At 52.4% G+C, this 25,938-nt stretch overlaps 1 protein-coding gene across 1 annotated transcript in view; it reads left to right on the top strand.

Moving 5' to 3' along the window:
- LOC148508031 (uncharacterized) overlaps positions 1 to 25,938 on the top strand; it is a 100,545-nt gene that overhangs the window by 27,998 nt on the left and 46,609 nt on the right. The gene's annotated exons all lie outside the window — the stretch shown is intronic.

The raw sequence follows: 25,938 nt of genomic DNA, 5'->3' as shown, positions 1-25,938 counted from the left end.
CAGTAACACCAGGGGATGTGTCTGGGTGATGACTGGAGAGGTGACTGCTGGGAATGGGGCATTATACAGTAACACCAGGGGATGTGTCTGGGTGGTGACTGGAGAGGTGACTGCTGGGAATGGGGCATTATACAGTAACACCAGGGGCTGTGTCTGGGTGGTGACTGCTGGGAATGGGACATTATACAGTAACACCAGGGGATGTGTCTGGGTGATGACTGGAGAGGTGACTGCTGGGAATGGGACATTATACAGTAACACCAGGGGATGTGTCTGGGTGGTGACTGCTGGGAATGGGACATTATACAGTAACACCAGGGGATGTGTCTGGGTGATGACTGGAGAGGTGACTGCTGGGAATGGGACATTATACAGTAACACCAGGGGATGTGTCTGGGTGATGACTGGAGAGGTGACTGCTGGGAATGGGGCATTATACAGTAACACCAGGGGATGTGTCTGGGTGGTGACTGGAGAGGTGACTGCTGGGAATGGGGCATTATACAGTAACACCAGGGGATGTGTCTGGGTGGTGACTGCTGGGAATGGGACATTATACAGTAACACCAGGGGATGTGTCTGGGTGATGACTGGAGAGGTGACTGCTGGGAATGGGACATTATACAGTAACACCAGGGGATGTGTCTGGGTGATGACTGGAGAGGTGACTGCTGGGAATGGGGCATTATACAGTAAAACCAGGGGATGTGTCTGGGTGGTGACTGCTGGGAATGGGACATTATACAGTAACACCAGGGGATGTGTCTGGGTGATGACTGGAGAGGTGACTGCTGGGAATGGGACATTATACAGTAACACCAGGGGATGTGTCTGGGTGATGACTGGAGAGGTGACTGCTGGGAATGGGGCATTATACAGTAACACCAAGGGATGTGTCTGGGTGGTGACTGGAGAGGTGACTGCTGGGAATGGGGCATTATACAGTAACACCAGGGGATGTGTCTGGGTGGTGACTGGAGAGGTGACTGCTGGGAATGGGGCATTATACAGTAACACCAGGGGATGTGTCTGGGTGATGACTGGAGAGGTGACTGCTGGGAATGGGGCATTATACAGTAAGACCAGGGGATGTGTCTTGGTGGTGACTGCTGGGAATGGGACATTATACAGTAACACCAGGGGATGTGTCTGGGTGATGACTGGAGAGGTGACTGCTGGGAATGGGACATTATACAGTAACACCAGGGGATGTGTCTGGGTGATGACTGGAGAGGTGACTGCTGGGAATGGGACATTATACAGTAACACCAGGGGATGTGTCTGGGTGATGACTGGAGAGGTGACTGCTGGGAATGGGGCATTATACAGTAACACCAGGGGATGTGTCTGGGTGGTGACTGCTGGGAATGGGACATTATACAGTAACACCAGGGGATGTGTCTGGGTGGTGACTGGAGAGGTGACTGCTGGGAATGGGGCATTATACAGTAACACCAGGGGATGTGTCTGGGTGGTGACTGCTGGGAATGGGACATTATACAGTAACACCAGGGGATGTGTCTGGGTGATGACTGGAGAGGTGACTGCTGGGAATGGGACATTATACAGTAACACCAGGGGATGTGTCTGGGTGATGACTGGAGAGGTGACTGCTGGGAATGGGGCATTATACAGTAACACCAGGGGATGTGTCTGGGTGGTGACTGCTGGGAATGGGACATTATACAGTAACACCAGGGGATGTGTCTGGGTGATGACTGGAGAGGTGACTGCTGGGAATGGGACATTATACAGTAACACCAGGGGATGTGTCTGGGTGATGACTGGAGAGGTGAATGCTGGGAATGGGGCATTATACAGTAACACCAGGGGATGTGTCTGGGTGGAGACTGGAGAGGTGACTGCTGGGAATGGGGCATTATACAGTAACACCAGGGGATGTGTCTGGGTGGTGACTGGAGAGGTGACTGCTGGGAATGGGACATTATACAGTAACACCAGGGGCTGTGTCTGGGTGGTGACTGCTGGGAATGGGACATTATACAGTAACACCAGGGGATGTGTCTGGGTGATGACTGGAGAGGTGACTGCTGGGAATGGGACATTATACAGTAACACCAGGGGATGTGTCTGGGTGATGACTGGAGAGGTGACTGCTGGGAATGGGGCATTATACAGTAACACCAGGGGATGTGTCTGGGTGGTGACTGGAGAGGTGACTGCTGGGAATGGGGCATTATACAGTAACACCAGGGGATGTGTCTGGGTGGTGACTGCTGGGAATGGGACATTATACAGTAACACCAGGGGATGTGTCTGGGTGATGACTGGAGAGGTGACTGCTGGGAATGGGACATTATACAGTAACACCAGGGGATGTGTCTGGGTGGTGACTGCTGGGAATGGGACATTATACAGTAACACCAGGGGATGTGTCTGGGTGATGACTGGAGAGGTGACTGCTGGGAATGGGACATTATACAGTAACAACAGGGGATGTGTCTGGGTGGTGACTGGAGAGGTGACTGCTGGGAATGGGGCATTATACAGTAACACCAGGGGATGTGTCTGGGTGATGACTGGAGAGGTGACTGCTGGGAATGGGGCATTATACAGTAACACCAGGGGATGTGTCTTGGTGGTGACTGCTGGGAATGGGACATTATACAGTAACACCAGGGGATGTGTCTGGGTGATGACTGGAGAGGTGACTGCTGGGAATGGGACATTATACAGTAACACCAGGGGATGTGTCTGGGTGATGACTGGAGAGGTGACTGCTGGGAATGGGGCATTATACAGTACCACCAGGGGATGTGTCTGGGTGGTGACTGCTGGGAATGGGACATAATACAGTAACACCAGGGGATGTGTCTGGGTGATGACTGGAGAGGTGACTGCTGGGAATGGGACATTATACAATAACACCAGGGGATGTGTCTGGGTGGTGACTGCTGGGAATGGGGCATTATACAGTAACACCAGGGGATGTGTCTGGGTGATGACTGGGGAGGTGACTGCTGGGAATGGGACATTATACAGTAACACCAGGGGATGTGTCTGGGTGATGACTGGAGAGGTGACTGCTGGGAATGGGACATTATACAGTAACACCAGGGGATGTGTCTGGGTGATGACTGGAGAGGTGACTGCTGGGAATGGGACATTATACAGTAACACCAGGGGATGTGTCTGGGTGATGACTGGAGAGGTGACTGCTGGGAATGGGACATTATACAGTAACACCAGGGGATGTGTCTGGGTGATGACTGGAGAGGTGACTGCTGGGAAAGGGACATTATACAGTAACACCAGGGGATGTGTCTGGGTGGTGACTACTGGGAATGGGACATTATACAGTAACACCAGCGGATGTGTCTCGGTGATGACTGGAGAGGTGACTGCTGGGAATGGGGCATTATACAGTAACACCAGGGGATGTGTCTGGGTGGTGACTGCTGGGAATGGGACATTATACAGTAACACCAGGGGATGTGTCTGGGTGATGACTGCTGGGAATGGGACATTATACAGTAACACCAGGGGATGTGTCTGGGTGATGACTGGAGAGGTGACTGCTGGGAATGGGGCATTATACAGTACCACCAGGGGATGTGTCTGGGTGGTGACTGCTGGGAATGGGACATAATACAGTAACACCAGGGGATGTGTCTGGGTGATGACTGGAGAGGTGACTGCTGGGAATGGGACATTATACAATAACACCAGGGGATGTGTCTGGGTGGTGACTGCTGGGAATGGGGCATTATACAGTAACACCAGGGGATGTGTCTGGGTGATGACTGGGGAGGTGACTGCTGTTAATGGGACATTATACAGTAACACCAGGGGATGTGTCTGGGTGATGACTGGAGAGGTGACTGCTGGGAATGGGACATTATACAGTAACACCAGGGGATGTGTCTGGGTGATGACTGGAGAGGTGACTGCTGGGAATGGGACATTATACAGTAACACCAGGGGATGTGTCTGGGTGATGACTGGAGAGGTGACTGCTGGGAATGGGACATTATACAGTAACACCAGGGGATGTGTCTGGGTGATGACTGGAGAGGTGACTGCTGGGAAAGGGACATTATACAGTAACACCAGGGGATGTGTCTGTGTGGTGACTACTGGGAATGGGACATTATACAGTAACACCAGCGGATGTGTCTCGGTGATGACTGGAGAGGTGACTGCTGGGAATGGGGCATTATACAGTAACACCAGGGGATGTGTCTGGGTGGTGACTGCTGGGAATGGGACATTATACAGTAACACCAGGGGATGTGTCTGGGTGATGACTGCTGGGAATGGGACATTATACAGTAACACCAGGGGATGTGTCTGGGTGATGACTGGAGAGGTGACTGCTGGGAATGGGACATTATACAGTAACACCAGGGGATGTGTCTGGGTGGTGACTGGAGAGGTGACTGCTGGGAATGGGGCATTATACAGTAACACCAGGGGATGTGTCTGGGTGATGACTGGAGAGGTGACTGCTGGGAATGGGACATTATACAGTAACACCAGGGGCTGTGTCTGGGTGGTGACTGCTGGGAATGGGACATTATACAGTAACACCAGGGGATGTGTCTGGGTGATGACTGGAGAGGTGACTGCTGGGAATGGGACATTATACAGTAACACCAGGGGATGTGTCTGGGTGATGACTGGAGAGGTGACTGCTGGGAATGGGACATTATACAGTAACACCAGGGGATGTGTCTGGGTGATGACTGGAGAGGTGACTGCTGGGAATGGGACATTATACAGTAACACCAGGGGATGTGTCTGGGTGATGACTGGAGAGGTGACTGCTGGGAAAGGGACATTATACAGTAACACCAGGGGATGTGTCTGGGTGGTGACTACTGGGAATGGGACATTATACAGTAACACCAGCGGATGTGTCTCGGTGATGACTGGAGAGGTGACTGCTGGGAATGGGGCATTATACAGTAACACCAGGGGATGTGTCTGGGTGGTGACTGCTGGGAATGGGACATTATACAGTAACACCAGGGGATGTGTCTGGGTGATGACTGCTGGGAATGGGACATTATACAGTAACACCAGGGGATGTGTCTGGGTGATGACTGGAGAGGTGACTGCTGGGAATGGGGCATTATACAGTAACACCAGGGGATGTGTCTGGGTGGTGACTGCTGGGAATGGGACATTATACAGTAACACCAGGGGATGTGTCTGGGTGATGACTGGAGAGGTGACTGCTGGGAATGGGACATTATACAGTAACACCAGGGGATGTGTCTGGGTGATGACTGGAGAGGTGACTGCTGGGAATGGGGCATTATACAGTAACACTAGGGGATGTGTCTGGGTGGTGACTGGAGAGGTGACTGCTGGGAATGGGGCATTATACAGTAACACCAGGGGATGTGTCTGGGTGGTGACTGCTGGGAATGGGACATTATACAGTAACACCAGGGGATGTGTCTGGGTGATGACTGGAGAGGTGACTGCTGGGAATGGAACATTATACAGTAACACCAGGGGATGTGTCTGGGTGGTGACTGCTGGGAATGGGACATTATACAGTAACACCAGGGGATGTGTCTGGGTGATGACTGGAGAGGTGACTGCTGGGAATGGGACATTATACAGTAACACCAGGGGATGTGTCTGGGTGATGACTGGAGAGGTGACTGCTGGGAATGGGGCATTATACAGTAACACCAGGGGATGTGTCTGGGTGGTGACTGCTGGGAATGGGACATTATACAGTAACACCAGGGGATGTGTCTGGGTGATGACTGGAGAGGTGACTGCTGGGAATGGGACATTATACAGTAACACCAGGGGATGTGTCTGGGTGATAACTGGAGAGGTGACTGCTGGGAATGGGGCATTATACAGTAACACCAGGGGATGTGTCTGGGTGGTGACTGGAGAGGTGACTGCTGGGAATGGGGCATTATACAGTAACACCAGGGGATGTGTCTGGGTGGTGACTGGAGAGGTGACTGCTGGGAATGGGGCATTATACAGTAACACCAGGGGATGTGTCTGGGTGGTGACTGGAGAGGTGACTGCTGGGAATGGGGCATTATACAGTAACACCAGGGGATGTGTCTGGGTGGTGACTGGAGAGGTGACTGCTGGGAATGGGGCATTATACAGTAACACCAGGGGATGTGTCTGGGTGATGACTGGAGAGGTGACTGCTGGGAATGGGGCATTATACAGTAACACCAGGGGATGTGTCTGGGTGGTGACTGGAGAGGTGACTGCTGGGAATGGGGCATTATACAGTAACACCAGGGGATGTGTCTGGGTGGTGACTGCTGGGAATGGGACATAATACAGTAACACCAGGGGATGTGTCTGGGTGATGACTGGAGAGGTGACTGCTGGGAATGGGACATTATACAATAACACCAGGGGATGTGTCTGGGTGGTGACTGCTGGGAATGGGGCATTATACAGTAACACCAGGGGATGTGTCTGGGTGATGACTGGGGAGGTGACTGCTGGGAATGGGACATTATACAGTAACACCAGGGGATGTGTCTGGGTGATGACTGGAGAGGTGACTGCTGGGAATGGGACATTATACAGTAACACCAGGGGATGTGTCTGGGTGATGACTGGAGAGGTGACTGCTGGGAATGGGACATTATACAGTAACACCAGGGGATGTGTCTGGGTGATGACTGGAGAGGTGACTGCTGGGAATGGGACATTATACAGTAACACCAGGGGATGTGTCTGGGTGATGACTGGAGAGGTGACTGCTGGGAAAGGGACATTATACAGTAACACCAGGGGATGTGTCTGGGTGGTGACTACTGGGAATGGGACATTATACAGTAACACCAGCGGATGTGTCTCGGTGATGACTGGAGAGGTGACTGCTGGGAATGGGGCATTATACATTAACACCAGGGGATGTGTCTGGGTGGTGACTGCTGGGAATGGGACATTATACAGTAACACCAGGGGATGTGTCTGGGTGATGACTGCTGGGAATGGGACATTATACAGTAACACTAGGGGATGTGTCTGGGTGATGACTGGAGAGGTGACTGCTGGGAATGGGACATTATACAGTAACACCAGGGGATGTGTCTGGGTGGTGACTGGAGAGGTGACTGCTGGGAATGGGGCATTATACAGTAACACCAGGGGATGTGTCTGGGTGATGACTGGAGAGGTGACTGCTGGGAATGGGACATTATACAGTAACACCAGGGGCTGTGTCTGGGTGGTGACTGCTGGGAATGGGACATTATACAGTAACACCAGGGGATGTGTCTGGGTGATGACTGGAGAGGTGACTGCTGGGAATGGGACATTATACAGTAACACCAGGGGATGTGTCTGGGTGATGACTGGAGAGGTGACTGCTGGGAATGGGGCATTATACAGTAACACCAGGGGATGTGTCTGGGTGGTGACTGGAGAGGTGACTGCTGGGAATGGGGCATTATACAGTAACACCAGGGGCTGTGTCTGCGTGGTGACTGCTGGGAATGGGACATTATACAGTAACACCAGGGGATGTGTCTGGGTGATGACTGGAGAGGTGACTGCTGGGAATGGGACATTATACAGTAACACCAGGGGATGTGTCTGGGTGGTGACTGCTGGGAATGGGACATTATACAGTAACACCAGGGGATGTGTCTGGGTGATGACTGGAGAGGTGACTGCTGGGAATGGGACATTATACAGTAACACCAGGGGATGTGTCTGGGTGATGACTGGAGAGGTGACTGCTGGGAATGGGGCATTATACAGTAACACCAGGGGATGTGTCTGGGTGGTGACTGGAGAGGTGACTGCTGGGAATGGGGCATTATACAGTAACACCAGGGGATGTGTCTGGGTGGTGACTGCTGGGAATGGGACATTATACAGTAACACCAGGGGATGTGTCTGGGTGATGACTGGAGAGGTGACTGCTGGGAATGGGACATTATACAGTAACACCAGGGGATGTGTCTGGGTGATGACTGGAGAGGTGACTGCTGGGAATGGGGCATTATACAGTAACACCAGGGGATGTGTCTGGGTGGTGACTGGAGAGGTGACTGCTGGGAATGGGGCATTATACAGTAACACCAGGGGATGTGTCTGGGTGGTGACTGGAGAGGTGACTGCTGGGAATGGAACATTATACAGTAACACCAGGGGCTGTGTCTGGGTGGTGACTGCTGGGAATGGGACATTATACAGTAACACCAGGGGATGTGTCTGGGTGATGACTGGAGAGGTGACTGCTGGGAATGGGACATTATACAGTAACACCAGGGGATGTGTCTGGGTGATGACTGGAGAGGTGACTGCTGGGAATGGGGCATTATACAGTAACACTAGGGGATGTGTCTGGGTGGTGACTGGAGAGGTGACTGCTGGGAATGGGGCATTATACAGTAACACCAGGGGATGTGTCTGGGTGGTGACTGCTGGGAATGGGACATTATACAGTAACACCAGGGGATGTGTCTGGGTGATGACTGGAGAGGTGACTGCTGGGAATGGAACATTATACAGTAACACCAGGGGATGTGTCTGGGTGGTGACTGCTGGGAATGGGACATTATACAGTAACACCAGGGGATGTGTCTGGGTGATGACTGGAGAGGTGACTGCTGGGAATGGGACATTATACAGTAACACCAGGGGATGTGTCTGGGTGATGACTGGAGAGGTGACTGCTGGGAATGGGGCATTATACAGTAACACCAGGGGATGTGTCTGGGTGGTGACTGCTGGGAATGGGACATTATACAGTAACACCAGGGGATGTGTCTGGGTGATGACTGGAGAGGTGACTGCTGGGAATGGGACATTATACAGTAACACCAGGGGATGTGTCTGGGTGATGACTGGAGAGGTGACTGCTGGGAATGGGGCATTATACAGTAACACCAGGGGATGTGTCTGGGTGGTGACTGGAGAGGTGACTGCTGGGAATGGGGCATTATACAGTAACACCAGGGGATGTGTCTGGGTGGTGACTGGAGAGGTGACTGCTGGGAATGGGGCATTATACAGTAACACCAGGGGATGTGTCTGGGTGGTGACTGGAGAGGTGACTGCTGGGAATGGGGCATTATACAGTAACACCAGGGGATGTGTCTGGGTGGTGACTGGAGAGGTGACTGCTGGGAATGGGGCATTATACAGTAACACCAGGGGATGTGTCTGGGTGGTGACTGGAGAGGTGACTGCTGGGAATGGGGCATTATACAGTAACACCAGGGGATGTGTCTGGGTGATGACTGGAGAGGTGACTGCTGGGAATGGGGCATTATACAGTAACACCAGGGGATGTGTCTGGGTGATGACTGGAGAGGTGACTGCTGGGAAAGGGACATTATACAGTAACACCAGGGGATGTGTCTGGGTGATGACTGGAGAGGTGACTGCTGGGAATGGGACATTATACAGTAACACCAGGGGATGTGTCTGGGTGATGACTGGAGAGGTGACTGCTGGGAATGGGGCATTATACAGTAACACCAGGGGATGTGTCTGGGTGGTGACTGGAGAGGTGACTGCTGGGAATGGGGCATTATACAGTAACACCAGGGGATGTGTCTGGGTGGTGACTGGAGAGGTGACTGCTGGGAATGGGACATTATACAGTAACACCAGGGGCTGTGTCTGGGTGGTGACTGCTGGGAATGGGACATTATACAGTAACACCAGGGGATGTGTCTGGGTGATGACTGGAGAGGTGACTGCTGGAAATGGGACATTATACAGTAACACCAGGGGATGTGTCTGGGTGATGACTGGAGAGGTGACTGCTGGGAATGGGGCATTATACAGTAACACCAGGGGATGTGTCTGGGTGGTGACTGGAGAGGTGACTGCTGGGAATGGGGCATTATACAGTAACACCAGGGGATGTGTCTGGGTGGTGACTGCTGGGAATGGGACATTATACAGTAACACCAGGGGATGTGTCTGGGTGATGACTGGAGAGGTGACTGCTGGGAATGGGACATTATACAGTAACACCAGGGGATGTGTCTGGGTGATGACTGGAGAGGTGACTGCTGGGAATGGGGCATTATACAGTAACACCAGGGGATGTGTCTGGGTGATGACTGGAGAGGTGACTGCTGGGAATGGGGCATTATACAGTAACACCAGGGGATGTGTCTGGGTGGTGACTGGAGAGGTGACTGCTGGGAATGGGGCATTATACAGTAACACCAGGGGATGTGTCTGGGTGGTGACTGCTGGGAATGGGACATTATACAGTAACACCAGGGGATGTGTCTGGGTGATGACTGGAGAGGTGACTGCTGGGAATGGGACATTATACAGTATCACCAGGGGATGTGTCTGGGTGATGACTGGAGAGGTGACTGCTGGGAATGGGGCATTATACAGTAACACCAAGGGATGTGTCTGGGTGGTGACTGGAGAGGTGACTGCTGGGAATGGGGCATTATACAGTAACACCAGGGGATGTGTCTGGGTGGTGACTGGAGAGGTGACTGCTGGGAATGGGGCATTATACAGTAACACCAGGGGATGTGTCTGGGTGGTGACTGGAGAGGTGACTACTGGGAATGGGGCATTATACAGTAACACCTGGGGATGTGTCTGGGTGATGACTGGAGAGGTGACTGCTGGGAATGGGGCATTATACAGTAACACCAGGGGATGTGTCTTGGTGGTGACTGCTGGGAATGGGACATTATACAGTAACACCAGGGGATGTGTCTGGGTGATGACTGGAGAGGTGACTGCTGTGAATGGGACATTATACAGTAACACCAGGGGATGTGTCTGGGTGATGACTGGAGAGGTGACTGCTGGGAATGGGGCATTATACAGTAACACCAGGGGATGTGTCTGGGTGGTGACTGCTGGGAATGGGACATTATACAGTAACACCAGGGGATGTGTCTGGGTGATGACTGGAGAGGTGACTGCTGAGAATGGGACATTATACAATAACACCAGGGGATGTGTCTGGGTGATGACTGGAGAGGTGACTGCTGGGAATGGGACATTATACAGTAACACCAGGGGATGTGTCTGGGTGGTGACTGCTGGGAATGGGACATTATACAGTAACACCAGGGGATGTGTCTGGGTGATGACTGGAGAGGTGACTGCTGGGAATGGGACATTATACAGTAACACCAGGGGATGTGTCTGGGTGATGACTGGAGAGGTGACTGCTGGGAATGGGGCATTATACAGTAACACCAGGGGATGTGTCTGGGTGGTGACTGCTGGGAATGGGACATTATACAGTAACACCAGGGGATGTGTCTGGGTGGTGACTGGAGAGGTGACTGCTGGGAATGGGACATTATACAGTAACACCAGGGGATGTGTCTGGGCGGTGACTGGAGAGGTGACTGCTGGGAATGGGACATTATACAGTAACACCAGGGGATGTGTCTGGGTGATGACTGGAGAGGTGACTGCTGGGAATGGGACATTATACAGTAACACCAGGGGATGTGTCTGGGTGATGACTGGAGAGGTGACTGCTGGGAAAGGGACATTATACAGTAACACCAGGGGATGTGTCTGGGTGGTGACTACTGGGAATGGGACATTATACAGTAACACCAGGGGATGTGTCTCGGTGATGACTGGAGAGGTGACTGCTGGGAATGGGGCATTATACAGTAACACCAGGGGATGTGTCTGGGTGGTGACTGGAGAGGTGACTGCTGGGAATGGGGCATTATACAGTAACACCAGGGGATGTGTCTGGGTGGTGACTGGAGAGGTGACTGCTGGGAATGGGGCATTATACAGTAACACCAGGGGATGTGTCTGGGTGGTGACTGGAGAGGTGACTGCTGGGAATGGGGCATTATACAGTAACACCAGGGTATGTGTCTGGGTGATGACTGGAGAGGTGACTGCTGGGAATGGGACATTATACAGTAACACCAGGGGCTGTGTCTGGGTGGTGACTGCTGGGAATGGGACATTATACAGTAACACCAGGGGATGTGTCTGGGTGATGACTGGAGAGGTGACTGCTGGGAATGGGACATTATACAGTAACACCAGGGGATGTGTCTGGGTGGTGACTGGAGAGGTGACTGCTGGGAATGGGGCATTATACAGTAACACCAGGGGATGTGTCTGGGTGGTGACTGCTGGGAATGGGACATTATACAGTAAAACCAGGGGATGTGTCTGGGTGATGACTGGAGAGGTGACTGCTGGGAATGGGGCATTATACAGTAACACCAGGGGATGTGTCTGGGTGGTGACTGCTGGGAATGGGACATTATACAGTAACACCAGGGGATGTGTCTGGGTGATGACTGGAGAGGTGACTGCTGGGAATGGGACATTATACAATAACACCAGGGGATGTGTCTGGGTGGTGACTGCTGGGAATGGGGCATTATACAGTAACACCAGGGGATGTGTCTGGGTGATGACTGGGGAGGTGACTGCTGGGAATGGGACATTATACAGTAACACCAGGGGATGTGTCTGGGTGATGACTGGAGAGGTGACTGCTGGGAATGGGACATTATACAGTAACACCAGGGGATGTGTCTGGGTGGTGACTGGAGAGGTGACTGCTGGGAATGGGGCATTATACAGTAACACCAGGGGATGTGTCTGGGCGGTGACTGGAGAGGTGACTGCTGGGAATGGGACATTATACAGTAACACCAGGGGATGTGTCTGGGTGATGACTGGAGAGGTGACTGCTGGGAATGGGACATTATACAGTAACACCAGGGGATGTGTCTGGGTGATGACTGGAGAGGTGACTGCTGGGAAAGGGACATTATACAGTAACACCAGGGGATGTGTCTGGGTGGTGACTACTGGGAATGGGACATTATACAGTAACACCAGGGGATGTGTCTCGGTGATGACTGGAGAGGTGACTGCTGGGAATGGGGCATTATACAGTAACACCAGGGGATGTGTCTGGGTGATGACTGGAGAGGTGACTGCTGGGAATGGGGCATTATACAGTAACACCAGGGGATGTGTCTGGGTGGTGACTGGAGAGGTGACTGCTGGGAATGGGGCATTATACAGTAACACCAGGGGATGTGTCTGGGTGGTGACTGCTGGGAATGGGACATTATACAGTAACACCAGGGGATGTGTCTGGGTGATGACTGGAGAGGTGACTGCTGGGAATGGGACATTATACAGTATCACCAGGGGATGTGTCTGGGTGATGACTGGAGAGGTGACTGCTGGGAATGGGGCATTATACAGTAACACCAAGGGATGTGTCTGGGTGGTGACTGGAGAGGTGACTGCTGGGAATGGGGCATTATACAGTAACACCAGGGGATGTGTCTGGGTGGTGACTGGAGAGGTGACTGCTGGGAATGGGGCATTATACAGTAACACCAGGGGATGTGTCTGGGTGGTGACTGGAGAGGTGACTACTGGGAATGGGGCATTATACAGTAACACCTGGGGATGTGTCTGGGTGATGACTGGAGAGGTGACTGCTGGGAATGGGGCATTATACAGTAACACCAGGGGATGTGTCTTGGTGGTGACTGCTGGGAATGGGACATTATACAGTAACACCAGGGGATGTGTCTGGGTGATGACTGGAGAGGTGACTGCTGTGAATGGGACATTATACAGTAACACCAGGGGATGTGTCTGGGTGATGACTGGAGAGGTGACTGCTGGGAATGGGGCATTATACAGTAACACCAGGGGATGTGTCTGGGTGGTGACTGCTGGGAATGGGACATTATACAGTAACACCAGGGGATGTGTCTGGGTGATGACTGGAGAGGTGACTGCTGAGAATGGGACATTATACAATAACACCAGGGGATGTGTCTGGGTGATGACTGGAGAGGTGACTGCTGGGAATGGGACATTATACAGTAACACCAGGGGATGTGTCTGGGTGGTGACTGCTGGGAATGGGACATTATACAGTAACACCAGGGGATGTGTCTGGGTGATGACTGGAGAGGTGACTGCTGGGAATGGGACATTATACAGTAACACCAGGGGATGTGTCTGGGTGATGACTGGAGAGGTGACTGCTGGGAATGGGGCATTATACAGTAACACCAGGGGATGTGTCTGGGTGGTGACTGCTGGGAATGGGACATTATACAGTAACACCAGGGGATGTGTCTGGGTGGTGACTGGAGAGGTGACTGCTGGGAATGGGGCATTATACAGTAACACCAGGGGATGTGTCTGGGCGGTGACTGGAGAGGTGACTGCTGGGAATGGGACATTATACAGTAACACCAGGGGATGTGTCTGGGTGATGACTGGAGAGGTGACTGCTGGGAATGGGACATTATACAGTAACACCAGGGGATGTGTCTGGGTGATGACTGGAGAGGTGACTGCTGGGAAAGGGACATTATACAGTAACACCAGGGGATGTGTCTGGGTGGTGACTACTGGGAATGGGACATTATACAGTAACACCAGGGGATGTGTCTCGGTGATGACTGGAGAGGTGACTGCTGGGAATGGGGCATTATACAGTAACACCAGGGGATGTGTCTGGGTGGTGACTGGAGAGGTGACTGCTGGGAATGGGGCATTATACAGTAACACCAGGGGATGTGTCTGGGTGGTGACTGGAGAGGTGACTGCTGGGAATGGGGCATTATACAGTAACACCAGGGGATGTGTCTGGGTGGTGACTGGAGAGGTGACTGCTGGGAATGGGGCATTATACAGTAACACCAGGGTATGTGTCTGGGTGATGACTGGAGAGGTGACTGCTGGGAATGGGACATTATACAGTAACACCAGGGGCTGTGTCTGGGTGGTGACTGCTGGGAATGGGACATTATACAGTAACACCAGGGGATGTGTCTGGGTGATGACTGGAGAGGTGACTGCTGGGAATGGGACATTATACAGTAACACCAGGGGATGTGTCTGGGTGGTGACTGGAGAGGTGACTGCTGGGAATGGGGCATTATACAGTAACACCAGGGGATGTGTCTGGGTGGTGACTGCTGGGAATGGGACATTATACAGTAAAACCAGGGGATGTGTCTGGGTGATGACTGGAGAGGTGACTGCTGGGAATGGGGCATTATACAGTAACACCAGGGGATGTGTCTGGGTGGTGACTGCTGGGAATGGGACATTATACAGTAACACCAGGGGATGTGTCTGGGTGATGACTGGAGAGGTGACTGCTGGGAATGGGACATTATACAATAACACCAGGGGATGTGTCTGGGTGGTGACTGCTGGGAATGGGGCATTATACAGTAACACCAGGGGATGTGTCTGGGTGATGACTGGGGAGGTGACTGCTGGGAATGGGACATTATACAGTAACACCAGGGGATGTGTCTGGGTGATGACTGGAGAGGTGACTGCTGGGAATGGGACATTATACAGTAACACCAGGGGATGTGTCTGGGTGGTGACTGGAGAGGTGACTGCTGGGAATGGGGCATTATACAGTAACACCAGGGGATGTGTCTGGGCGGTGACTGGAGAGGTGACTGCTGGGAATGGGACATTATACAGTAACACCAGGGGATGTGTCTGGGTGATGACTGGAGAGGTGACTGCTGGGAATGGGACATTATACAGTAACACCAGGGGATGTGTCTGGGTGATGACTGGAGAGGTGACTGCTGGGAAAGGGACATTATACAGTAACACCAGGGGATGTGTCTGGGTGGTGACTACTGGGAATGGGACATTATACAGTAACACCAGGGGATGTGTCTCGGTGATGACTGGAGAGGTGACTGCTGGGAATGGGGCATTATACAGTAACACCAGGGGATGTGTCTGGGTGGTGACTGGAGAGGTGACTGCTGGGAATGGGGCATTATACAGTAACACCAGGGGATGTGTCTGGGTGGTGACTGGAGAGGTGACTGCTGGGAATGGGGCATTATACAGTAACACCAGGGGATGTGTCTGGGTGGTGACTGGAGAGGTGACTGCTGGGAATGGGGCATTATACAGTAACACCAGGGTATGTGTCTGGGTGATGACTGGAGAGGTGACTGCTGGGAATGGGACATTATACAGTAACACCAGGGGCTGTGTCTGGGTGGTGACTGCTGGGAATGGGACATTATACAGTAACACCAGGGGATGTGTCTGGGTGATGACTGGAGAGGTGACTGCTGGGAATGGGACATTATACAGTAACACCAGGGGATGTGTCTGGGTGATGACTGGAGAGGTGACTGCTGGGAATGGGGCATTATACAGTAACACCAGGGGATGTGTCTGGGTGGTGACTGGAGAGGTGACTGCTGGGAATGGGGCATTATACAGTAACACCAGGGGATGTGTCTGGGTGGTGACTGCTGGGAATGGGACATTATACAGTAACACCAGGGGATGTGTCTGGGTGATGACTGGAGAGGTGACTGCTGGGAATGGGACATTATACAGTAACACCAGGGGATGTGTCTGGGTGGTGACTGCTGGGAATGGGACATTATACAGTAACACCAGGGGATGTGTCTGGGTGATGACTGGAGAGGTGACTGCTGGGAATGGGACATTATACAGTAACACCAGGGGATGTGTCTGGGTGATGACTGGAGAGGTGACTGCTGGGAATGGGACATTATACAGTAACACCAGGGGATGTGTCTGGGTGATGACTGGAGAGGTGACTGCTGGGAATGGGACATTATACAGTAACACCAGGGGATGTGTCTGGGTGATGACTGGAGAGGTGACTGCTGGGAATGGAGCATTATACAGTAACACCAGGGGATGTGTCTGGGTGGTGACTGGAGAGGTGACTGCTGGGAATGGGGCTTTATACAGTAACACCAGGGGATGTGTCTGGGTGGTGACTGCTGGGAATGGGACATTATACAGTAACACCAGGGGATGTGTCTGGGTGATGACTGCAGAGGTGACTGCTGGGAATGGGACATTATACAGTAACACCAGGGGATGTGTCTGGGTGATGACTGGAGAGGTGACTGCTGGGAATGGGACATTATACAGTAACACCAGGGGATGTGTCTGGGTGATGACTGGAGAGGTGACTGCTGGGAATGGGACATTATACAGTAACACCAGGGGATGTGTCTGGGTGATGACTGGAGAGGTGACTGCTGGGAATGGGACATTATACAGTAACACCAGGGGATGTGTCTGGGTGATGACTGGAGAGGTGACTGCTGGGAAAGGGACATTATACAGTAACACCAGGGGATGTGTCTGGGTGATGACTGGAGAGGTGACTGCTGGGAATGGGGCATTATACAGTAACACCAGGGGATGTGTCTGGGTGGTGACTGCTGGGAATGGGACATTATACAGTAACACCAGGGGATGTGTCTGGGTGATGACTGGAGAGGTGACTGCTGAGAATGGGACATTATACAATAACACCAGGGGATGTGTCTGGGTGATGACTGGAGAGGTGACTGCTGGGAATGGGACATTATACAGTAACACCAGGGGATGTGTCTGGGTGGTGACTGCTGGGAATGGGACATTATACAGTAACACCAGGGGATGTGTCTGGGTGATGACTGGAGAGGTGACTGCTGGGAATGGGACATTATACAGTAACACCAGGGGATGTGTCTGGGTGATGACTGGAGAGGTGACTGCTGGGAATGGGGCATTATACAGTAACACCAGGGGATGTGTCTGGGTGGTGACTGCTGGGAATGGGACATTATACAGTAACACCAGGGGATGTGTCTGGGTGGTGACTGGAGAGGTGACTGCTGGGAATGGGGCATTATACAGTAACACCAGGGGATGTGTCTGGGCGGTGACTGGAGAGGTGACTGCTGGGAATGGGACATTATACAGTAACACCAGGGGATGTGTCTGGGTGATGACTGGAGAGGTGACTGCTGGGAAAGGGACATTATACAGTAACACCAGGGGATGTGTCTGGGTGGTGACTACTGGGAATGGGACATTATACAGTAACACCAGGGGATGTGTCTCGGTGATGACTGGAGAGGTGACTGCTGGGAATGGGGCATTATACAGTAACACCAGGGGATGTGTCTGGGTGGTGACTGGAGAGGTGACTGCTGGGAATGGGGCATTATACAGTAACACCAGGGGATGTGTCTGGGTGGTGACTGGAGAGGTGACTGCTGGGAATGGGGCATTATACAGTAACACCAGGGGATGTGTCTGGGTGGTGACTGGAGAGGTGACTGCTGGGAATGGGGCATTATACAGTAACACCAGGGTATGTGTCTGGGTGATGACTGGAGAGGTGACTGCTGGGAATGGGACATTATACAGTAACACCAGGGGCTGTGTCTGGGTGGTGACTGCTGGGAATGGGACATTATACAGTAACACCAGGGGATGTGTCTGGGTGATGACTGGAGAGGTGACTGCTGGGAATGGGACATTATACAGTAACACCAGGGGATGTGTCTGGGTGGTGACTGGAGAGGTGACTGCTGGGAATGGGGCATTATACAGTAACACCAGGGGATGTGTCTGGGTGGTGACTGCTGGGAATGGGACATTATACAGTAAAACCAGGGGATGTGTCTGGGTGATGACTGGAGAGGTGACTGCTGGGAATGGGGCATTATACAGTAACACCAGGGGATGTGTCTGGGTGGTGACTGCTGGGAATGGGACATTATACAGTAACACCAGGGGATGTGTCTGGGTGATGACTGGAGAGGTGACTGCTGGGAATGGGACATTATACAATAACACCAGGGGATGTGTCTGGGTGGTGACTGCTGGGAATGGGGCATTATACAGTAACACCAGGGGATGTGTCTGGGTGATGACTGGGGAGGTGACTGCTGGGAATGGGACATTATACAGTAACACCAGGGGATGTGTCTGGGTGATGACTGGAGAGGTGACTGCTGGGAATGGGACATTATACAGTAACACCAGGGGATGTGTCTGGGTGGTGACTGGAGAGGTGACTGCTGGGAATGGGGCATTATACAGTAACACCAGGGGATGTGTCTGGGCGGTGACTGGAGAGGTGACTGCTGGGAATGGGACATTATACAGTAACACCAGGGGATGTGTCTGGGTGATGACTGGAGAGGTGACTGCTGGGAATGGGACATTATACAGTAACACCAGGGGATGTGTCTGGGTGATGACTGGAGAGGTGACTGCTGGGAAAGGGACATTATACAGTAACACCAGGGGATGTGTCTGGGTGGTGACTACTGGGAATGGGACATTATACAGTAACACCAGGGGATGTGTCTCGGTGATGACTGGAGAGGTGACTGCTGGGAATGGGGCATTATACAGTAACACCAGGGGATGTGTCTGGGTGGTGACTGGAGAGGTGACTGCTGGGAATGGGGCATTATACAGTAACACCAGGGGATGTGTCTGGGTGGTGACTGGAGAGGTGACTGCTGGGAATGGGGCATTATACAGTAACACCAGGGGATGTGTCTGGGTGGTGACTGGAGAGGTGACTGCTGGGAATGGGGCATTATACAGTAACACCAGGGTATGTGTCTGGGTGATGACTGGAGAGGTGACTGCTGGGAATGGGACATTATACAGTAACACCAGGGGCTGTGTCTGGGTGGTGACTGCTGGGAATGGGACATTATACAGTAACACCAGGGGATGTGTCTGGGTGATGACTGGAGAGGTGACTGCTGGGAATGGGACATTATACAGTAACACCAGGGGATGTGTCTGGGTGATGACTGGAGAGGTGACTGCTGGGAATGGGGCATTATACAGTAACACCAGGGGATGTGTCTGGGTGGTGACTGGAGAGGTGACTGCTGGGAATGGGGCATTATACAGTAACACCAGGGGATGTGTCTGGGTGGTGACTGCTGGGAATGGGACATTATACAGTAACACCAGGGGATGTGTCTGGGTGATGACTGGAGAGGTGACTGCTGGGAATGGGACATTATACAGTAACACCAGGGGATGTGTCTGGGTGGTGACTGCTGGGAATGGGACATTATACAGTAACACCAGGGGATGTGTCTGGGTGATGACTGGAGAGGTGACTGCTGGGAATGGGACATTATACAGTAACACCAGGGGATGTGTCTGGGTGATGACTGGAGAGGTGACTGCTGGGAATGGGACATTATACAGTAACACCAGGGGATGTGTCTGGGTGATGACTGGAGAGGTGACTGCTGGGAATGGGACATTATACAGTAACACCAGGGGATGTGTCTGGGTGATGACTGGAGAGGTGACTGCTGGGAATGGGGCATTATACAGTAACACCAGGGGATGTGTCTGGGTGGTGACTGGAGAGGTGACTGCTGGGAATGGGGCATTATACAGTAACACCAGGGGATGTGTCTGGGTGGTGACTGCTGGGAATGGGACATTATACAGTAACACCAGGGGATGTGTCTGGGTGATGACTGGAGAGGTGACTGCTGAGAATGGGACATTATACAATAACACCAGGGGATGTGTCTGGGTGATGACTGGAGAGGTGACTGCTGGGAATGGGACATTATACAGTAACACCAGGGGATGTGTCTGGGTGGTGACTGCTGGGAATGGGACATTATACAGTAACACCAGGGGATGTGTCTGGGTGATGACTGGAGAGGTGACTGCTGGGAATGGGACATTATACAGTAACACCAGGGGATGTGTCTGGGTGATGACTGGAGAGGTGACTGCTGGGAATGGGACATTATACAGTAACACCAGGGGATGTGTCTGGGTGGTGACTGCTGGGAATGGGACATTATACAGTAACACCAGGGGATGTGTCTGGGTGGTGACTGGAGAGGTGACTGCTGGGAATGGGGCATTATACAGTAACACCAGGGGATGTGTCTGGGCGGTGACTGGAGAGGTGACTGCTGGGAATGGGACATTATACAGTAACACCAGGGGATGTGTCTGGGTGATGACTGGAGAGGTGACTGCTGGGAATGGGACATTATACAGTAACACCAGGGGATGTGTCTGGGTGATGACTGGAGAGGTGACTGCTGGGAAAGGGACATTATACAGTAACACCAGGGGATGTGTCTGGGTGGTGACTACTGGGAATGGGACATTATACAGTAACACCAGGGGATGTGTCTCGGTGATGACTGGAGAGGTGACTGCTGGGAATGGGGCATTATACAGTAACACCAGGGGATGTGTCTGGGTGGTGACTGGAGAGGTGACTGCTGGGAATGGGGCATTATACAGTAACACCAGGGGATGTGTCTGGGTGGTGACTGGAGAGGTGACTGCTGGGAATGGGGCATTATACAGTAACACCAGGGGATGTGTCTGGGTGGTGACTGGAGAGGTGACTGCTGGGAATGGGGCATTATACAGTAACACCAGGGTATGTGTCTGGGTGATGACTGGAGAGGTGACTGCTGGGAATGGGACATTATACAGTAACACCAGGGGCTGTGTCTGGGTGGTGACTGCTGGGAATGGGACATTATACAGTAACACCAGGGGATGTGTCTGGGTGATGACTGGAGAGGTGACTGCTGGGAATGGGACATTATACAGTAACACCAGGGGATGTGTCTGGGTGGTGACTGGAGAGGTGACTGCTGGGAATGGGGCATTATACAGTAACACCAGGGGATGTGTCTGGGTGGTGACTGCTGGGAATGGGACATTATACAGTAAAACCAGGGGATGTGTCTGGGTGATGACTGGAGAGGTGACTGCTGGGAATGGGGCATTATACAGTAACACCAGGGGATGTGTCTGGGTGGTGACTGCTGGGAATGGGACATTATACAGTAACACCAGGGGATGTGTCTGGGTGATGACTGGAGAGGTGACTGCTGGGAATGGGACATTATACAATAACACCAGGGGATGTGTCTGGGTGGTGACTGCTGGGAATGGGGCATTATACAGTAACACCAGGGGATGTGTCTGGGTGATGACTGGGGAGGTGACTGCTGGGAATGGGACATTATACAGTAACACCAGGGGATGTGTCTGGGTGATGACTGGAGAGGTGACTGCTGGGAATGGGACATTATACAGTAACACCAGGGGATGTGTCTGGGTGGTGACTGGAGAGGTGACTGCTGGGAATGGGGCATTATACAGTAACACCAGGGGATGTGTCTGGGCGGTGACTGGAGAGGTGACTGCTGGGAATGGGACATTATACAGTAACACCAGGGGATGTGTCTGGGTGATGACTGGAGAGGTGACTGCTGGGAATGGGACATTATACAGTAACACCAGGGGATGTGTCTGGGTGATGACTGGAGAGGTGACTGCTGGGAAAGGGACATTATACAGTAACACCAGGGGATGTGTCTGGGTGGTGACTACTGGGAATGGGACATTATACAGTAACACCAGGGGATGTGTCTCGGTGATGACTGGAGAGGTGACTGCTGGGAATGGGGCATTATACAGTAACACCAGGGGATGTGTCTGGGTGGTGACTGGAGAGGTGACTGCTGGGAATGGGGCATTATACAGTAACACCAGGGGATGTGTCTGGGTGGTGACTGGAGAGGTGACTGCTGGGAATGGGGCATTATACAGTAACACCAGGGGATGTGTCTGGGTGGTGACTGGAGAGGTGACTGCTGGGAATGGGGCATTATACAGTAACACCAGGGTATGTGTCTGGGTGATGACTGGAGAGGTGACTGCTGGGAATGGGACATTATACAGTAACACCAGGGGCTGTGTCTGGGTGGTGACTGCTGGGAATGGGACATTATACAGTAACACCAGGGGATGTGTCTGGGTGATGACTGGAGAGGTGACTGCTGGGAATGGGACATTATACAGTAACACCAGGGGATGTGTCTGGGTGATGACTGGAGAGGTGACTGCTGGGAATGGGGCATTATACAGTAACACCAGGGGATGTGTCTGGGTGGTGACTGGAGAGGTGACTGCTGGGAATGGGGCATTATACAGTAACACCAGGGGATGTGTCTGGGTGGTGACTGCTGGGAATGGGACATTATACAGTAACACCAGGGGATGTGTCTGGGTGATGACTGGAGAGGTGACTGCTGGGAATGGGACATTATACAGTAACACCAGGGGATGTGTCTGGGTGGTGACTGCTGGGAATGGGACATTATACAGTAACACCAGGGGATGTGTCTGGGTGATGACTGGAGAGGTGACTGCTGGGAATGGGACATTATACAGTAACACCAGGGGATGTGTCTGGGTGATGACTGGAGAGGTGACTGCTGGGAATGGGACATTATACAGTAACACCAGGGGATGTGTCTGGGTGATGACTGGAGAGGTGACTGCTGGGAATGGGACATTATACAGTAACACCAGGGGATGTGTCTGGGTGATGACTGGAGAGGTGACTGCTGGGAATGGAGCATTATACAGTAACACCAGGGGATGTGTCTGGGTGGTGACTGGAGAGGTGACTGCTGGGAATGGGGCTTTATACAGTAACACCAGGGGATGTGTCTGGGTGGTGACTGCTGGGAATGGGACATTATACAGTAACACCAGGGGATGTGTCTGGGTGATGACTGCAGAGGTGACTGCTGGGAATGGGACATTATACAGTAACACCAGGGGATGTGTCTGGGTGATGACTGGAGAGGTGACTGCTGGGAATGGGACATTATACAGTAACACCAGGGGATGTGTCTGGGTGATGACTGGAGAGGTGACTGCTGGGAATGGGACATTATACAGTAACACCAGGGGATGTGTCTGGGTGATGACTGGAGAGGTGACTGCTGGGAATGGGACATTATACAGTAACACCAGGGGATGTGTCTGGGTGATGACTGGAGAGGTGACTGCTGGGAAAGGGACATTATACAGTAACACCAGGGGATGTGTCTGGGTGATGACTGGAGAGGTGACTGCTGGGAATGGGGCATTATACAGTAACACCAGGGGATGTGTCTGGGTGGTGACTGCTGGGAATGGGACATTATACAGTAACACCAGGGGATGTGTCTGGGTGATGACTGGAGAGGTGACTGCTGAGAATGGGACATTATACAATAACACCAGGGGATGTGTCTGGGTGATGACTGGAGAGGTGACTGCTGGGAATGGGACATTATACAGTAACACCAGGGGATGTGTCTGGGTGGTGACTGCTGGGAATGGGACATTATACAGTAACACCAGGGGATGTGTCTGGGTGATGACTGGAGAGGTGACTGCTGGGAATGGGACATTATACAGTAACACCAGGGGATGTGTCTGGGTGATGACTGGAGAGGTGACTGCTGGGAATGGGGCATTATACAGTAACACCAGGGGATGTGTCTGGGTGGTGACTGCTGGGAATGGGACATTATACAGTAACACCAGGGGATGTGTCTGGGTGGTGACTGGAGAGGTGACTGCTGGGAATGGGGCATTATACAGTAACACCAGGGGATGTGTCTGGGCGGTGACTGGAGAGGTGACTGCTGGGAATGGGACATTATACAGTAACACCAGGGGATGTGTCTGGGTGATGACTGGAGAGGTGACTGCTGGGAATGGGACATTATACAGTAACACCAGGGGATGTGTCTGGGTGATGACTGGAGAGGTGACTGCTGGGAAAGGGACATTATACAGTAACACCAGGGGATGTGTCTGGGTGGTGACTACTGGGAATGGGACATTATACAGTAACACCAGGGGATGTGTCTCGGTGATGACTGGAGAGGTGACTGCTGGGAATGGGGCATTATACAGTAACACCAGGGGATGTGTCTGGGTGGTGACTGGAGAGGTGACTGCTGGGAATGGGGCATTATACAGTAACACCAGGGGATGTGTCTGGGTGGTGACTGGAGAGGTGACTGCTGGGAATGGGGCATTATACAGTAACACCAGGGGATGTGTCTGGGTGGTGACTGGAGAGGTGACTGCTGGGAATGGGGCATTATACAGTAACACCAGGGTATGTGTCTGGGTGATGACTGGAGAGGTGACTGCTGGGAATGGGACATTATACAGTAACACCAGGGGCTGTGTCTGGGTGGTGACTGCTGGGAATGGGACATTATACAGTAACACCAGGGGATGTGTCTGGGTGATGACTGGAGAGGTGACTGCTGGGAATGGGACATTATACAGTAACACCAGGGGATGTGTCTGGGTGGTGACTGGAGAGGTGACTGCTGGGAATGGGGCATTATACAGTAACACCAGGGGATGTGTCTGGGTGGTGACTGCTGGGAATGGGACATTATACAGTAAAACCAGGGGATGTGTCTGGGTGATGACTGGAGAGGTGACTGCTGGGAATGGGGCATTATACAGTAACACCAGGGGATGTGTCTGGGTGGTGACTGCTGGGAATGGGACATTATACAGTAACACCAGGGGATGTGTCTGGGTGATGACTGGAGAGGTGACTGCTGGGAATGGGACATTATACAATAACACCAGGGGATGTGTCTGGGTGGTGACTGCTGGGAATGGGGCATTATACAGTAACACCAGGGGATGTGTCTGGGTGATGACTGGGGAGGTGACTGCTGGGAATGGGACATTATACAGTAACACCAGGGGATGTGTCTGGGTGATGACTGGAGAGGTGACTGCTGGGAATGGGACATTATACAGTAACACCAGGGGATGTGTCTGGGTGGTGACTGGAGAGGTGACTGCTGGGAATGGGGCATTATACAGTAACACCAGGGGATGTGTCTGGGCGGTGACTGGAGAGGTGACTGCTGGGAATGGGACATTATACAGTAACACCAGGGGATGTGTCTGGGTGATGACTGGAGAGGTGACTGCTGGGAATGGGACATTATACAGTAACACCAGGGGATGTGTCTGGGTGATGACTGGAGAGGTGACTGCTGGGAAAGGGACATTATACAGTAACACCAGGGGATGTGTCTGGGTGGTGACTACTGGGAATGGGACATTATACAGTAACACCAGGGGATGTGTCTCGGTGATGACTGGAGAGGTGACTGCTGGGAATGGGGCATTATACAGTAACACCAGGGGATGTGTCTGGGTGGTGACTGGAGAGGTGACTGCTGGGAATGGGGCATTATACAGTAACACCAGGGGATGTGTCTGGGTGGTGACTGGAGAGGTGACTGCTGGGAATGGGGCATTATACAGTAA

This window comes from Taudactylus pleione, unplaced genomic scaffold (assembly GCF_031769625.1).
Source record: "Taudactylus pleione unplaced genomic scaffold, aTauple2 ptg000377l, whole genome shotgun sequence".
Taxonomy (NCBI): domain Eukaryota; kingdom Metazoa; phylum Chordata; class Amphibia; order Anura; family Myobatrachidae; genus Taudactylus; species Taudactylus pleione.
The sequence above is the reverse complement of the archived record's forward strand: the minus strand, read 5'-3'. Positions and strand labels throughout refer to the sequence as shown.